We start from the raw sequence: 18,501 nt of genomic DNA, 5'->3' as shown, positions 1-18,501 counted from the left end.
CCTATCCTTGCAAAGTGATGCTGGACAAAGCAAGTTGGTTTACTAACCCCTTCCCTGATATGTAGCACAAGACCTCCCAATGTGGTCCAGAGTATCTCCAGCTCCGTAGTGTTATAAGGTACCCAGTGCCCCACCTCCAACTCCGAAGGCAGTCTCCCTTAACCCTCTCTTTTATCCTAAGTATGGGAAATGTTCTGAGTACCCGAATTGAAACCACCTGCCAACAGGTACACCTTCTCCCTCCTTTATCAATTTGGTAATCAGACCATGTTATCCTTCACTGATACAAAACAAACTGTCCACACTCTTTAGACCGGACTCCCATGAATGACAGTGGCACAGTGCAACATTGGGGCACTGTTCTTCTTGGCACGCAGGCCATAGACCACTAGTTAAGGTACACTAGGACAGGGAGGACACTGATAGGTATTAACTGATGAGAATACAGCATGCCCACACATATATCCAAAGTGAGGGTCCTTGGAACAGCCAAGAGCACCCCATACAAACTTCCAGCACAACTTTTCTCCAGACTCAACCCAAACTATACAATATGGGGCCAGACCTATACACTTTCAACTTGTATGCAATCTGGCATACAGTATGCAAACTACACTTCTGTGGTTAAATCGCATGCAAGGAAATTGGAAAATAAAAATTGCATAATGTATATCCAGCTCGAGGAACTGTTGCTACCCGACACAACTGGCCAACAGGCAAAGAAAATCCCTTCCAGGACTAAGGCACTGAGATCACTGAACAGTAGTAGGTACACGAGCCGACCGGTGTGCCTTGAAACACACCAATATTCATTAGGTAATTGATAACAAATAGCCACATAAAAGCAGACAAACAGGAAACTCTAGGAAAAAAATAGGATTGCATGGTGACACAGAAGGAAACAGTTGTGAACTACACTTGGGGACACCCAGATAGCTAGGCACATGAACATACTGTAGCCTAAGGCAAAGAGCTACGCTTGCAAGGAAAGCACTGGCTGGGTGTGTAACTAATTACAATGACAGCAGGGGGGTGAAGAAGTCTTTAACACAAGTCTTGTGAGATAACATCTAATTGCCGACCCTTACCAGTTAAATCCATGGAACTACAAGTATCAACATGGCTAATCAGTGGTGCAAAGAAACTCGTTCATACCAGAGCTTCATACATGTTGGATCAGAACATACCACACACACTCAGGTAGTCCGAGACACAGCTGATTGGGCTAACAAATAGAAGCACCCACTAGATATCGGTGCTGAAACCAGGAAAAAGAAAAAAATTGTCTATGGTGATGGTGATATTCTTTCTTCTGTAAGCCAGGAAACCCAATTATTGAATCTGAGGGATAAAAACACCAATAAAATTTAGTAATAAACATTACATTTTTCTCGCCTGAAAAAAACTGGTTATATACCTGTGATAAGAGATTAGCATGTGAAACCAATATACATCACATTACATTACAAAAATAGTGCACTTTTTTAAAATACCCAAAAAATTGTTGAGCTCAACTCATTAATATGTATTACTTAGTACATATTAATACCACGTGGATTTTTGTTTTATGGTATACCAATAATTCCCCCCAAAAAAATGTATTCACCATGGTGAGAGAGAAAAAAATTTGCAACTTGTAATAAACCTTTTCAGGGCACCATTTCGTCTCGCCGAACTGTCTTTTCTGGAAAAACAAACACAATTTAGTAAATGCACCTTTTCAATTCATTAGTACAAGTGGCTCAGGTCATTTGCATGCCAATACAGTTTGCTTTACATTCTCACTGACCTGGTCAGAAAGAAGGGGGGTCATTTGGGTGGGCTGAGAACAAACTTCACAGGACACAATCTATATTGCATACTCCACACCCACACTCACACAATTAGGTCAAAGACGTCCTCTAGATATCACACTTATTAACATGTTTTCTATCATAACGTGTACTTCTTATTAAACCCATAACATCTGTTTGGTAAGTTTGAAATTCTTTCAGAGATCCATCCCATTTCATTCGCCCCTTCTCCACCTGTATGGGGGCAATAAAAACTCTTACCTTCCCGGGATTTATTCTTGCAGAAACACCAGGGATGGAACATTGTTGGTACATACCTTAAGTGTGGAGGATGTCCCCCTGAATTCAGACATACCCAAATCCTTCGCTCCATTATCTCCTGGGCAGCTGAAGTCCTATGGCCGTGTCATCTTAGTGCGATGAGCACGGTACAGATCTTCCTGTACATTAAGTTTCTTACAATACCTCTTTACAGTCCAACGATCCCAATCTTGCATATATAACCCAAGGCCCATATTTATCTATCCTCTCTTCCTTTGGGGTCACGTGGTAGGGTTTCTCGGGCTCTGCGTACAGAGAACCCGGCGCTTTACCTTCAGAGCGGTTATAGTTTGCTCCTTTATCACTATAACCAGCCCCGCATCTCCGATTATTGTACACGGCCTGTGCGGGCTGCTAGCGTACTACTCCGAATGTACCCACGGTTAGACACCCTCTTTGAAGTGATTTGATTACCCATCCTTTATGGACGATGGACCTTGATTCCCCCAACCTTTTTACAGGTTGTCTTTACCCCAGAGGTAGCTACTCTCTGGCCAAGAATTGGGTTGACAGGCCCCGCCCCTGTCACCGTTGCTGCTTTTTTTTTCACTACTTGTCAGAACAGTTTGGTTTTTTTCTCGGGCTCTGCGTACAGAGAACCCGGCGCTTTACTTACTGGAGTGGTTATGGCTTGCGCCTTTATCACTATAACCGGCCCCGCATCTCCGATTATTGTACACGGCTTGTGCGGGCTGCTAGCGTACTACTCCGAATGTTCCCTGTTCTGACTATAGTCCTTCAAAAAAATTAGCCTGGAGATTATCCAAACTATAATAGTTCAATCTCCCTCGTGGACTTTTCTGAAGTATTCTAAAAGAAATGCTTAATGAAGGGCTAGTACTTCTGTTATAAACTTGGATACTCAGAACCCTGATGATGCTTGTAGTACAGGAGGCCGTCCACTGAGGCACACCTAATTTCAATATGAATTGTAGCATTTACAATGTTTACAGGTCTAATTACAAAGCTCACCATCCACAGTTAGCAGTTTACAAAAAGACAGATTCATACTAGGGCTGAAACAACTAATCGACAACCAATCGGCCATGAAATCAATTGACCACTACCTTCACAAATCGATCAATCGGCCAGTAACTTAATGGGGTTAAAGAAACAAAATGAGCCCTCTATTGTACAACACTTTCACAGTTCTACAGTAAAAATTAACCCCTTATAGTAGTGACTATCTGCTCCTCCTGCACCACAAAGGGCCGTCCCTAGCCTTCTCAACACCATTATGTTAACAAATGTCCTAGACCTGGCTCACACCCATGTCCCCTGTCCCTCTGGTGCTTCCTGCAGAAAAGCACCACCGTTCACCTACATGGCTTCCCATGAGACACATTCACATCTATGCTCTCTTCAGCCGCAGTATACCTGGAAAGGGTCAGGGAATCCTCCCTCAACGCAAAAAGGTGCCTTTTTGGTTCAACACACTTTAATGGAGAGGCTGCCGAAAAGCATGCAATGCGCCCCTGCAGCAAGCCATGTCCTCCAATCGGACCTACAACAAACTGGCCAAAAGAAAATGCAAATCGCAGCAAAATCACATGCATGAAAATCAAAAACGCACAGCAAAAAGCACTGCAGAAACAGATCAAAAGCAAACTGCATAGGCCTGCACCAAGCTCCATGCTGGCCACACATATCAACTCTCAGACGAGTAAAACATTGACGAAAAAACCATGTACATTCGCTGAATGTTTGAAATGTAACTTGTTTTTAACATCCTGTTTTTAAAATCAACGTAATTTCTGAACGAAAACCACACACACAGCCAAAAAATTCCTTTGACCAAGAAGTTCCCTATTCTCTCCAAATCTTCCCATCACTGTAGTTGAAAACAAACATTGATCCGACCCCATCAACGGTCAAAACAAATTAACCGAACGCTCCCAAAATGACATCCTTCTTGAAGGAAGAATAAAAACAGTTCACACAGTAAACACAGCATACATCCTCTGTCTGCCACTCTGTTCCCTAACCATATAGATGGTTATTTACATTCACCACTGCATAGAAATATTTAAGAACAAACCGCCTCTTTCTCCAAACCCCACATATTAACCAAATCATACACCATGCTTTCCCCCAAGGCTATCAACCAATTAATCGAAAAAAGAATCGCCCAACCAATCGATTATGAAAACAATCGTCAGTTGAAGCCCCAATTTATACACACAAGATCATTCCGTGCGACTTAGGCTCTGTTTCCACTAATACACCTTGTCATGCGACTTTGGACACAAAGTCACATTACAAGTCGCAGCCCATTGATTTCAATAGCACCAGTCCCAATTTATGCGACCCAAAGCTGCAATGACTATGAAAAGGTACCTGCACCACTCCTATGCGACTCCAACCCAGAGTGTAAATTTGGATCAAAGTCGCATTCAAAGCCACACCAAAGTCACCCTGCACAGTCACACTCTAAATCATGAGACTTTGGAGTTGCACAAGTGGAAACACAGTTCTATGCCCACCGGTGTGTGTCTCCATTACAACGGTTGGCCTAATCTCATTCAAAGGGTCAACTGAAATTGCTTTCTGGCAGAGACACATATCCTTTTCTCAAATATTCAAAATTTCACCATTATTCGCACTTACAATTTCATTTTAAATATCCACATTATTCAAAATCAGTCTCATTAAAGTATTAGTACAGACACAAGGTTATATAAATATAAACAATGTTCAAAAGAAGCTTGTTAGTTTGATGGTCCTACAGGGAAGACAGACATACAATGACATCAAATTCTTACCGTTTCTGGAGTTTGTCTTGTCCTCCACATACAAACGTTAAGCTTCCTCACACAGGGGGCACCATTTGTTATGGCAATTTTTATGTCTCACTTAAATGATTAACGATACAAGAAATAAGTGATTAAACCTTTGTCTACATAAGAATAAAAATGAACGATAACAGTGCGAAAAGATAAACAATTACCTTTATTTATACAGAAAAGAAACTTTAGAATAATTAGAACTTATCATATAACTCAAGTGATGTTACAAGTACAGCGTTGCTTAGGCTGCCAAGATGATTTAGGTCATATGGTTACAACAGACATACACTTTCAATATATATATCAATATTTCAAGATAAGTCCTAAGAAAGAAATAATTTGATATAGAAAAGAGACGAAAGAAAGAAAGAAAGAAAGAAAGAAAGAGAGATACGTTACACGGATTTCCGGTCGCCCTCCATGGTCTAGAAATCAAGAGAGATATCAGCTAATTCTTGCCCTATTTTATATGCATTCTCGGCCAATCAGAAGATGGAACGCACCCATTGGCTCTGAGTTTGCATCAACCGCTGATTGGCCGATTCTCAAGTCTACATGCTGATTGGTTCAGAATGGCTCACACTCTGATTGGTTATAATTTCAAGCCCAGTTAAGCATCAAACTTCCGATGCCTTTATGAGCAACTTCCTTTGATCTCTGACCCTGCCAGTTCTGACATAAGACCGGTTTAATTATCTCTGGATTTACAACCGTCAGCCCTCTTTGATACAACATAAATTAGCATTTCAAGGACTTGTGGCACAGGAAGAGGCACTATATCTGAAATGGCCATCTCTGTGAACAATAGGGTAACTTAGATACTATACAAACAGCAGACCAACAGGTTTGTGTGTTTGAGATACCAAGAACAGTAAATATTCTAGTATACATGTTACACATATATATATATATCCAAAACAGGGCATAGTAAGTTAATTGGTCCTCACAATGGCTTTCTTTTAAGCTCTTTGATATAAATATTATATTTCAAAGTCACCACCACACCTGACCGGAACATTTTTTGCGATACGGCACTGCGTCGCTTTAACTGACAATTGCGCAGTCGTGTTTTCTTTTGGTGGTATTTGATCACCTCTGTTTTTTATTTTTGCGCTATAAACAAAATAAATATCCCCAGTGCTATAAAAATGCACTGATTACTGTGTAAATGTCAGTGGCAGGGAAGGGGTTAACATTGAGGGGCGCTCAAGGGGTTAAATGTGTTCCCTAGGTGTGTTTCTAACTGTGAGGGGATGGGACTGATGAGGAGCCAGATTGTTGCTCCTACTTAGGAACAGACAATCTGTCTCTCCTCCCCTGTCAGAAAAGGCATGTGTGTGTTTACACACACAAATCCCCATTATGGCTCTCGTGCCCATGATCGTGGGTGGCTGGTGGCAATCACGCCCACCGGCCACGCGCATTGGGTCCCCCGCTGTGCAGGGGGTGCACTCACCTACTACAGCTCTTAAAGGAACCGCTATATGGGTATGGCAGTTTGCGCAGAAGTGCCAATTTGCTGATGTATATCAGCCTGAGCCGGTTGGCAAGGGGTTAAATATCTGGGATACTCCTTGTCGTGTGGTTCAGTCTCTCCTGGGCTTAGACAGAGAGAGGATTGTGCTGGGAGCTGTCTCTCTTCCCTAACATCAGAGCCTTGAGAATGGATGCTGTAGGAAACTCCCCATTTGGGAGGTTCTTTCAATATGCCAGTTTCTGGGAGATAATGTGTCTGTCTTGGAGGAAATTACTCTCCCACAAGATAGGGGAGTGACTAATTAAATCAGTAGTTAAAGCGGGTTCCCACTTAAAACATTTTTTTTAAGTCAGCAGCTACAAATACTGCAGCTGTTGACTTTTAATAATTGGACGCTTACCTGTCCCAGGGCCCCGCTCATCCCCCCTCCACTTGGCGGCGACGGCATTTTAACTGTGGGCGCCCGGCCGTGGCTTCACAGCCATACACCTGCTGCGCATGCATCATCTGGGACCGGTCACGTGTCCCAGATGATTGACAAGAGGGAGGGGGAGAGGTGATCTCCCTTCCTGCACCGAGGAAAGTGATGCCAGGAGCCCAGGCGCCGAAGTAGGCAGACTATGAGGGACCTCCTTGCAACAGGCATTTAGAGGTGAGTAAAAAAAAAAAAGAAATTCTCAAATTTTTTTTTTTTTTTAAGCACATTACTATTTTTTTTTTTTTTGGGGTGGAACTCCACTTTAAATTAAAACTTTTACTCCCTTCCAAATCAGGCCAATTTTTTGCTTTCAGCGATGTCACAATTTGAATGACAATTGTGCGGTCATGCAGTGCTGTACCCTAACAAAATTGTTATAATTTCTTTCACACAAATAGAGCTTTTTTTGGTGGTATTTAACCACCGACGGACAAAATACGACGCAAAGGAAGCTATTGGCTACTGGCTATTGAATTTCTTTTTTTAGTCCCGTCTTACGTCATCACGTTCGAAGCGAACGGACTTTCGAACGGACTTCGTTCGTATGTGGCCAAGTCCGTTCATTCGGAAGTCTGTCGGAACTCAGCTGAAAAGTCCGTCAGGAAAACCGTCGGACCTAGTCTGCCGGAAAGTCCAGTCGTTCTATCATCAGGGCAAACAGTAGTGGCAATAGAGGGCAATCCTGTCCGGTACCTCGTGTTGTAGGGAAAGAGTCAGATATATAATTGTTCCCCCTCAGTCTAGCCCTTGGTTTATAGTATAGTATTCAAACCCAGCGAAGAAATGTGTCACTGAGAGCAATGCATGTTAATTGCAGAAATGTTCACTGCTCTATGCACACTACAAATCCTATAGTCCATCTTGGGAGCAAGCAAGAGAGGGTGGGAAGTCAGTTCACAGCAGAAAAACAAAAAAATTATAATTTAGAGATTCAGAGGAGGCTGAGAACAATCAACATTGCTTTTTGTGCTAAGAATACAAAAGTTTATTGCCACTTTATCATTAGTTGATTGCTACAATTTTATTGTAAAAATATCATGGTGAAACATGCATTCAATAAAATGTAGTAATTGCCCTTAACAGCTTCCTGGTGCACGATGATGTACATCAGCAGAATGTCACGGACAGGCATATGGGCGTACAGGTACGTTCCTTTAAGAATGCTGCTGTACCATTGCATGCCGGTCGGGACCCCGTGAGTCCGGTCGTGGGTCCCACGGACTCAATTGCCACGGGGATACCCGTGATCGTCTCACAGGGAGGCTGAACAGGGAGATGCCGATGTAAACAGCATCTCCCCATTCTGCCTGACACTGATCTCTGCTCCCTGTGATTGGAGCAGAGATCAGTTTTAAATAACACACAGCCACGCCCCCCACATTTAGTAACACGCCCCTAGGACACACTTAACCCCTACACTGCCACCCCCTGGTTAACCCCTTCACTGCCAGTGTCATTTACACAGGAATCAGTGCATTTGTATAGCACTGATTGTTGTATAAATGACAATGGTCCCAAAAATGTGTCAAAAATGTCCGATGTGTCTGCCATAACGTCGCAGTCCCAATAAAAATCGCTGATCGCCACCATTACTAGTAAAAAAAAATATTAATAAAAATGCCATAAAACTATCCCTTATTTTGTAAACACTATAAATTTTGTGCAAACCAATCAATAATCGATTATTGCAATTTTTTTACCAAAGATATGTAGAAGATTACGTATCAGACTAAACTGAGGAAAAAAAAAAAAATTTTTATATATTTTTGGGGGATATTTTTATAGCAAAAAGTAAAAAATAATGTGTTTTTTCAAAATTGTCGCTCTTTTTTTGTTTATAGCGCAAAAAATAAAAACCGCAAGGGTGATCAAATACCACCAAAAGAAATCTCTATTTGTGGGAAAAAAAGGATGCCAATTTTGTTTGGGAGCCACGTCGCATGCGCTATTGTCAGTTAAAGCGACGCAGTGCCAAATTGCAAAAAGTGGTCTGGTCTTAAGCCAGCAAAATGGTCCGGTCTGAAAGTGGTTAAAGTAAGGACAGAAAAAAAAGAATGAAATATACTTGAAACTTCAATCCAGTCAGACATGAGCAGTTGAAATTTTAAGCTTTTGAGTACATTCACATTTCCTCATATTATTTCTCGGTAAAAATAACTGATGATGCTGCCAGAAATACAGTGAACAATCATTGCCCAATAAATGCCCATTAGTACCGCCTCATCAGCGCACATCAGTGAAGGAGAAAAATTACCTGTTTGCAAAATTGTATAACGAACTGTGAAAATGTTTTTTTTTTTTTTAAACTTTCGGCCTTTATTAGTTCATGTTGCAAAAAAATAACCCAGTGGTGATTAGATATCACCAAACGAAAGCTATATTTTTGTAGAAAAAATGATAAAAATGAAATTTGGGTACAGTGTGGCATGACCGCACAATTTACATTTAAAGTGTGTCAATGCTGAAAGCTGAAAATTTGCTTGGTCGGGAATGGGGTAAAAGTGCACAGTAGGCAAGTGGTTAACTGGTAATTGCACATTCACGCAACACTGTCAGGGCTTCTGTTAGAAATTATGGGACCCTGTACAGCCTACCTGATGGGGCCCACTTTAACTCCACCCTCGACCCTACCCCTGGCCCCGTCTCAAAGCAAAATATAGGTTTTTCACCATTTACATATACGCATGGGACCATCATGAGTGTTCACAATTGTGCATGAACAAAGGGGAAGGGGGGCTTTAAAAAAAAAAAATCTATTTTGTTATTTATTTTATTAATTGTGGTTACACTGTATCTTTACATTATTCTTTAATCTCTTTTATTGCTATCGGAAGGAATGAACAACATCCCCTGTAGTAGCATAGGCCATGATAGATCCTCTTTATGGAGAGATGTGGGCTCTATTAGGCCTCATGTCTATCCTCTGGCCTCCAAAGCATTTGATCAAACCAAAATCGGTTTGATCAGATGCTTGTTCAAATCACTCATGGCTTGTTTACATAAGAGTTATATCCCTTTGTCAAGGGCACTTGCCAAGAAGAGAGTCATACTGTATAACAAGGATTAAAAAATACATTAATGAGAAATACAAATAGATAATGAGAAGGGGTTAACTTCTCGGGTAATCACTCACGCTCATGCCCTAAACCTGGAAACAGGCAGTGACATACTAGTACATTGTTGTGTCAGTACTGGCTGTTCACAGTACATTTCTCCCAGAGCTTAGTGAAAGTAACAAAATTTCTCATTGCAAAGAATAGCCAATCACATGCAAGTAAAATTTAAAAAAATATGTATTTTTGCTTGTATATGATTGGATGATGGAAGACAGCAGAGCTTCAACCCATTTATTAAGTTCTGGGGAAAATTCCCTTGCAACATAAACAATCTATTTGCTTTAGTAAATCAAAGCCTATGTCTACCTGCCGAGTAACTGTAATTTTGAACTTTACCTTTAAAGCGGGAGTCCACCGGGACTCCGCGTTTTTTTTTTTTTTTAAAAGCCAGCAGCTACAAATACTGCAGCTGCTGACTTTTAAATAGTGACACTTACCTGTCCAGCGCGCCCGCGATGTCGGCACCCGAAGCCGATCGCTCGCTCGTGCCACCGCCATCTTGGGTATGGGAATCAGGAAATGGAGCCTTTCGGCTTCATTTCCCGGTTCCCTACTGCGCATGCGCGAGCCGCGCGGCGCAATCCGGACGGTCCCCGCTGCCTCTGGGAGCTGTGTGTTTCCCAGCAGGCAGCGGGGCACTTGCTGAAGGGGGCGGGCGCTTGCGGAAAGGGGCGTAACGTACGCCCCTTTCCGCAGAGAGCTAGCCCGGAAGTGGGTGCAGTTACCTGGATTATCCAGGTAACTGCACCCCCCTCCCCCCTGAAAGGTGCCGATTGTGGCGCCGGAGGGGGGGGGGATTCCGATGAGCGGAGGTCCATTTTAGGGTGGACCTCCGCTTTAAGTTTGTGCAACTGCCCTCCACCATAAATCTCTATGCTTGCTGGTTTCTTAATTTTTTTTTATGGAATTCCAGGCTAGATCTAACTAAGCTTTAAACAGCACGCGCCCCCTGTAGAAGGAAGGTGCTTATACTTACCTATTCTCAGATATCTCTAGTCAGGTCACATGATCTCCCCAGCGGCCAGCTTCAGGGGAGGGGGGGACAGCTAAAATGGATGGAATGTGACTTAAAGAGGGTTTCCGCCCAAAAAAAAATATTAAAAGCCAGCAGCTATAAATACTACAGCTGCTGACTTTTAATAAATGGACACTCACCTGTCCCGGGTTCCAGCGATGCCGGCAGCCGAGGCCGATCGACCGCTCGGGCCTCGGCTGCTGCCCCCGCCATTCGAGGTGAGGGAATCAGGAAGTAAAGCGAATCGGTTTCACTTCCCGGTTCCCTACTGCGCATGCACGAGCTGCGCCGCGCAATAGGAAATCTCTGCGCTGTCACTGGGACCCGTGTGTGTCCCAGCAGACAGCACGGCAGGGCAGGAAATGGCGTAGACTCCCGTGGGAGTCTATGCCCGGAAGTGGGTGAAAATACCTGTCTTTGACAGGTATCTCCACCCCCCTCCCCCCTGAAAGGTGTCAATTGTGACACCGGAGGGGGGGGGGGGGGTTCCGATCAGCGGAGGTTCCACTTTAGGGTGGAATCCCGCTTTCACCCATAGGCATTGTAATATATGGGGCATCCATTCTCAGCTGTCCCCTCACTAACCTGAAGCTGGCCACTGGGAGCTGTTCACCTGGCTAAACCAATGAGATGTTTAGGCTTAGTTAGATTTAGCCTGGAATTACAATTTAACCTTTTCAGCTCCGAAAAGTTTACCCCCCCTTCATGACCAGGCCATTTTTTCCAATACAGTTACTTTAACTGACATTTGCGAGGTTGTGCGATGTTGTAACCAAAACAGAGCTTTCTTTTCATGCTATTTGATCACCTGTGTGTTTTTTGTTTTTTACGCTATAAACAAAAATTTTGAAAAAAAAAACAATATTTTTTCATTTCTGCTATAAAACATTCCCAATAAAAAAAATGTAAAAAAATCTAATTTCGGGGCGTGGTCTGGTCCTGGTCCCAGATGGCCACTTAATTCTTAAGCTCCGACACCCCAAGTTCCAGCTATCTCTCCAATGCAGATTTTAATCAGCCACCAGATCCAGATCACCCTGAGCGCAGGGAACACAACTAAGCGGGAACATTCCAGAGCTTTTCCGCACCCAGCAACAAAGACGCCATGTCTGCCTCTCAGACTGCCTCCCGAAGATCCTACTCCCCTAGTAGAAGATTGCTCAGAGCACAGGAAAGATGCTCCGTTCCCCTGAGCTCCAGAAAGACACAAGCCCTTAAAATGAATGACCTCCATGAGATCACTGCCAACATCAACAGTATTCTGTCAGCAGCTATCTTAGATCTATGAGAAGACATCCATGCCAACAACTTTAGAGTGGAAGAAGAAGAGAGAACCACAGCCCGCCATGATGCCTCTCTCTGCCAAGTTCAGCAAGTCACTGAATCACATGCTATCCACCTAAGAGAACTTCACCATCACCTAGACGATCTCTACAATCGTGGAAGGTGCCACAACCTAAGAGGCCTGCCTGAAACCATTGAACCCAACAGGCTCACCCAAACCACATTAGCTGTGTTCAATGACATTCTAGAAAGGCCCCAATATGCTCCAATAGAGATAGAGCTCCTACACAGAGCACTCAGACCATGAGGCAGAGACCCTGACCCTCCAAGGGATGTAGTCGGCTGTCTAGTCAGCTTTCCCCAAAAAGAGCAGAAATAGAGGCTGCCTACTGCCGCCTAATGTCACACGGTGCAGAAGTGAAAATGTATCAAACATCACTTTGCAACGCAGAAAAGGGTCCCCTCTTGGCAGGGCCGGATTAACATAGGGGCTATTGGAGCTGCAGCTCCAGGCCCCTTTCTCAAGATAGGCCCATTTGCCCAGAAAAAAAAAAATCAAAAAAAAAAAAAGATCGACTTCGAGGATTGTAGCTCGGCGATCAGGAGTCACAGAGACTCCATATTTGGTGGGTAGGTAGCTAAAGACCCACCCCAGCACTGGTTAAAATATGGGGCTGCCATCATATATGGTTCCGGAGATACAAGTCTCCTTGCGCAGCCTGTCAGAAGCTACATACAGAGCGGCAGTATAAATACAAGCTGGAACACTCTGCTGCAGACGGAGAGGATGACCTCACAGAGCTTATAATAATTATTTGTATATTACTTATGATAATTAACCCCTTGCCACCAAGGCCCATTCTGAGACTTCTCTCCTACATGTAAAAATCATCATTTTTTTATGCTAGAAAATTACTCACAACCCTCAAGCATTATATATTGTTTTAGCCGACACCCTATGGAATAAAATGGTGGTATTTGCAACTTTTTATGTTTGAAAGAAACTGTTTCATTCATAAAAAAAAAACACTAAAGTTATCACGATTTTTTGTTGTGTACTAAGCGATGCTTTACATTTTTTTACAGGTTACATGTTTAGAGTTACAGAGGAGGTCTAGTGCTAGAATTATTGCTCTCGCTCTAATGATCTTGGCGTATGTAACCTGTGTGTATCTGGCTCTGATACTAACCAGTACCTACCCAGGGACTGACTAGTATCTCTCCCCAGCCTGTCCCCACACACCCTCTCACCTGCTGACCTGTGAATGGGGCGATCACTCCCGCAGTGTTATTGTGTTCTGCCAGTGAATACAATGATCAGTGTTGCTAACTATAGCTGGCAGTACTGATTGTTTTGGGGAAAACCTGACAGGCTGGTTGCACTCAAGTCGCTTAATAGGTTGACTTGCATAAAACCAGCTAGCCCATACATAGATCGACTATGGCTGGTCTCTGCTTAATTGGTGTAATTTGAATCCATGTCTGGCCCGCTTAACCACTACGCAAGTCCCTAAACATCCTTCCACAAACCTTTACATTTTTTCTTCCCAGATTACTTCATCCTCCTCTCTTATATATAGTGCACACTGTCATACTCTCCACACTTCTCTCCTATACATAGTGCCCACTGTCATACTCTCCACACTTCTCTCCTATACATAGTGCCCACTGTCATACCCTCCACACTTCTCTCCTATACATAACGCCCGCTGTCATATCCTACACTCTCCTCACCTGTACATAGTGCCCGCTGTCATACACTTCTCTCCTGTACATAGTGTCCACTGTCGTACCCTTCACACTCCTCTCCTATACAGTGCCCACCGACATACCCTCCATACTCCTCTCCTATACATAGTGCCCACCGCCATACCCTCCATACTCCTCTCCTATACATAGTGCCCACCGCTATACCCTCCATACTCCTCTCCTGTACATACTACTCACTGTCATACCCTCCACACTCCTCTCCTATACATAGTGCCCACTGTCATACCTCCAACACTTCTCTCCTATACATAGTGCCCACTGCCATACCTCCAACACTTCTCTCCTATACATAGTGCCCACTGTCATACCCTCCACACTCCTCTCCTGTACATACTACTCACTATCATACCCTCCATACTCCTCTCATACATACATAGTGCCCACTGTCATACACTTCTCTCCTATACATAGTGCCCACCACTATACCCTCCATACTCCTCTCCTGTACATACTACTCACTGTCATACCCTCCACACTCCTCTCTTATACATAGTGCCCACTGTCATACCTCCAACACTTATCTCCTATACATAGTGCCCACTGCCATACCTCCAACACTTCTCTCCTATACATAGTGCCCACTGTCATACCCTCCACCTCTGTACATACTACTAACTTTCATACCCTCCATACTCCTCTCCTATACATAGTGTCCACCGTCTTACCCTCCCTCCACACTCCTCTCCTGTGATTACTGCTTACTGTCCTACTCTCCTGTACATAGTGCCCACTGTCATACCCTCCACACTCTTCTCTTATACATAGTGCCAAATTTCATACCCTCTACACTCCTCTGCTGTGCATACTGCCCACTGTCTTACCCTTCACACTCCTCTCCTGTACATTTTGCCTTCTGCCATACCCTCTGCACTCCTCTCATGTACATAGTGCCCACTGTTAGACCCTCCACATTCCTCTCCCTCACCTGCACATACTTCACACTTTTATACCATCCACACTCCTCCCCTATGCCTCTTACCCACAAAAACTGTTCTTTAAAATTATATGTTAAAATTATATGTTCCTCAATGTTACCAGCTCTAGAATGGGCACGTTTGTCAGTTCAACTAAAGGAAATCTCACAGTTCTCATATTTGTTCTGCCCCATTATTAGTACTTATTTTATTTTGTAATTACTATTGTGATGTATAGAGGAACACGGGAGATGTCAGCTACTCTAAATATAGCACTTGTAAAAAAAGCGTCCCTAAAATATATTTGAAATGTTGACAACCATGTACTTAGGCACTGCCCAAGGGCCACAGGGTCAGTAGGGGCCCCATGAGAGGCTCCGGTGATAGTGAAGCGGTAGTAAACTTTTCTAACATTACTACTTTTTAGAGGCCCTTGGGGAGGTTATGCCATAATGTACAAGTGTGCCCAGCATATTAGCACATTAGGGTACACTTACCTGTCAGACATCCAGTGCTGTGCTGTGATCAGTCCGGCGGGGCCGGGCACTTCATCTTCACCCGGTCTTCCTTCTGGGTTCTGTGCCTTCCGTCATTTGCCTTGGCCAGGCTGCGTTGATGTCATTCCCTCTTTCTCCCATCCCCCCCTTTCTCTCTCATCCTCCCTCACTTACCCCTCACACCTCTTTCATCCCCTTTCTCTCTCTCTCTTCCTCCCTCTCTCTCTTTAATTTAATTTGTTATAACAAAAAATAGTTTGCATTTTTATTTATTTATTGTTTATAAAAGGCCCCATCAAAATCCTCAGCACCAGGCCCACGATGTTCTTAATCTGGCCCTGCCTCTTGGACCTCTTACACCCCAGAACCATCAACTACCGATGGAAATTTCCTTTCTGCCTTTCTGCAACAAATCAAGGGTGCAGAGCTAATTTAAGCATTCCAGAGGACCTGGAACACTTCTGTAATGTTTTGGAGATTCCAAGGATTAATTTATTTGACTGGTACAGTGACTTTTGCCTACCGCTTTCAAGACAAGCCACTTCAAAGGACATTCACAAAGCGGGCCACCGCGGCCCAGGGTGCCAATGCTCATTCACAACTGAATACCCTCTTCCAGCCACTCAAGACACTTGGAGGAATGACAGCCCAATGACAGCCCAGCAGCATCACCAGCTCACCGAAGGGCTCGCCTCTCTGCTTAAAGTTGACACCTACTAAACCCAGAACACATGCCATGGATTAAGGTCTGTAAACCATCTTCATTATCTGTCCTCTCAATACCAGCTGTTGAGTGATCCCCTCTCTCCCTCATCCCCATCCCCATATGTCTAAACTACCCAAAACACTGCCTCTAAATCCCACCATCTCACAGACTTATTCCTCTCCCCCTAAGAGAGAAGAAATTGGTGACATATCAAATCCTCTAGCAAGCTTCGCTCATGGTGCTAAATATTTATATATACCATCGGTAGCTACAACACCACCATGGCTTCACTCCCCCTATAGGGCCGTCTCTTCTATTATTTCGCAATCCTGGAACTTTTTATATGCAGTCTCTTATTTTAAAGGGTCTAAAGTGGATCATACAAAACCTCTAACCATCAAACTACAACAGCTCCTTCACTGCATCAAGTTCACTAGACTTTGGAAAATCTACCAATCGAGATCCTAATACCTTATCACCCATAACCCCCCAAGCCAAGAAGCGCAAGGAGAACAATCACTCAAAATTCACAAAACACCTTATGATGATGCCTATCCACTTCTGCAGGAACTCCTCCACCACCTATCTCCTTTTCACTCCCTTCCTTACCAGTGTTGCCAACCTACCAGACTGAAATTCACTGATACGACACTCAAAATTTACTGGCACAACCAAGTTTTTACTAGCATTTTCTAAAAGTTACAAAATTACAGTGTGAGGATCAAGTTATAAGAATAAAAATGGTTGACAGTATATTTCTTTTAATGCTTATCTCGTCTGTTTTCAGTATTTTTAAAGACATCATTCTTAAAGGCCGGATGGGTGCAGTCACATCCAGTCACGTACACACAAAGAGGAAGCCAGGTCATAAGGGTCAACTAATGCATCAGCTCTAAGAGCAGAAGACATTGCCTTTTATAGAAGTTGTTTTGTTTCAACATTTTTAACGTCTGTCTTTCCTTTGTGTATATAAGAGCTGTGTGATAATAAAGAAGTCTCAGAGTAAGCAAGTGCGACCGTCTGAGTAGATATACTGAGAAGTTTTTCCGTGTCTCCTTGCTTAGATAAGACTCTAATAATAATTGGGAAACGGTAACATAACTTGTGAATAGGTGACTTGCAGTAGTCACACCTAACTTTTTTGGCGCACGAACAAGGGACTTCGCTAAAGAAACTACAAGAGGCGAACGAACATAAGGACGGAACAAAGAGGTCGGGCATATCAGGAACCACAGACAAATCCTGCGCAGGTAAGAAAAGCTTTATTTTCTTATAAACTCTGTGCTTCTTAGATTTGTGCCCACCCGATCTGTCTGTATTGTTCTTCAGGTAAAACCAACCTCTGTAGTAAGCGGGTCTTGAATTTAATATTTGACTTATGTTACCGTTGTTTCTTGTCTGTCTCCTTGTCATCTGTCTGTTGTGACTGAGATAAGCCCTGTTTGTATGGTGTGAATTGAAACATATATCATCCCAATGGGTAACGGAATGCGCCCTTAACTCGTAAGAGTACTTGGGGGTCCGACACTTAAGTTTGATATACGCTTTTTGATTCATGAGCCTAAAAACGGGTTGAAAGTATAAGTCCTGACTGCCTCAATAAAGCAGGAATAAGAAACGAATGCTGAGAGATTCCATGGTAATGGGAAGGGAATAAGGTCTCCACAAAGCCCGGAGATCTAGTTATATGTGTTTGGCCACCAAAGGGAATGCTTGTATATGTTGTAGCTGTCAGTCTGGTCATAATATTTGTCAGTTGGCTAGCATATAAAGTAATTCGATTTCAGAAATCTCATCCAGGAGAGGTTTTTAGTATTTTGGCACCCTAGGAGGAGAAGGCAACGAGACACTTAGTAAGTGATCCAAACGCCACCTAGGCAGGACTGTCAAAATGGGCCAGACACATGGTAAACCCCAGGAGGAATCTCAGAAATGTTATGCTGTTAAAGACATAATTACAATGTTGTATGGGAAGGACAAGGCACAGGGCACGAATAGGGTTCTCAAGAAATTTGGAATGGATGGAGAAAATGGGCTAAGTGTAGAAGGTTGGGAGAATATAAAGAGAGACAGACAGGGGGAGGTCCTGCAGAACAGATGGGTATCACAAATACAATGTTTAATTAAGGTTTCCAACAGGGCTAAAGAGGAGGGATGGAAGTATTGTCATGAACAGGGTGGATGGGATATGAAGGTCCGACGCAAGAGTCTCCCTTCTGCTCCCGAGGATGGAGTAAAAACGGAAGGTACTCCACCTCCTTATACCACTACCACACCAGGTAGCGAAAGACCAAAACTTTATCCTTCCTTAAGAGGAAGAGGATGGGTATGCCGAGTATGCGGT

The sequence above is a fragment of the Lithobates pipiens genome, unplaced genomic scaffold (assembly GCF_037356315.1).
Source record: "Lithobates pipiens isolate NorthernLeopardFrog02 unplaced genomic scaffold, aLitPip1_a1.2 Scaffold_19, whole genome shotgun sequence".
Taxonomy (NCBI): Eukaryota; Metazoa; Chordata; class Amphibia; order Anura; family Ranidae; genus Lithobates; species Lithobates pipiens.
The sequence above is the reverse complement of the archived record's forward strand: the minus strand, read 5'-3'. Positions refer to the sequence as shown.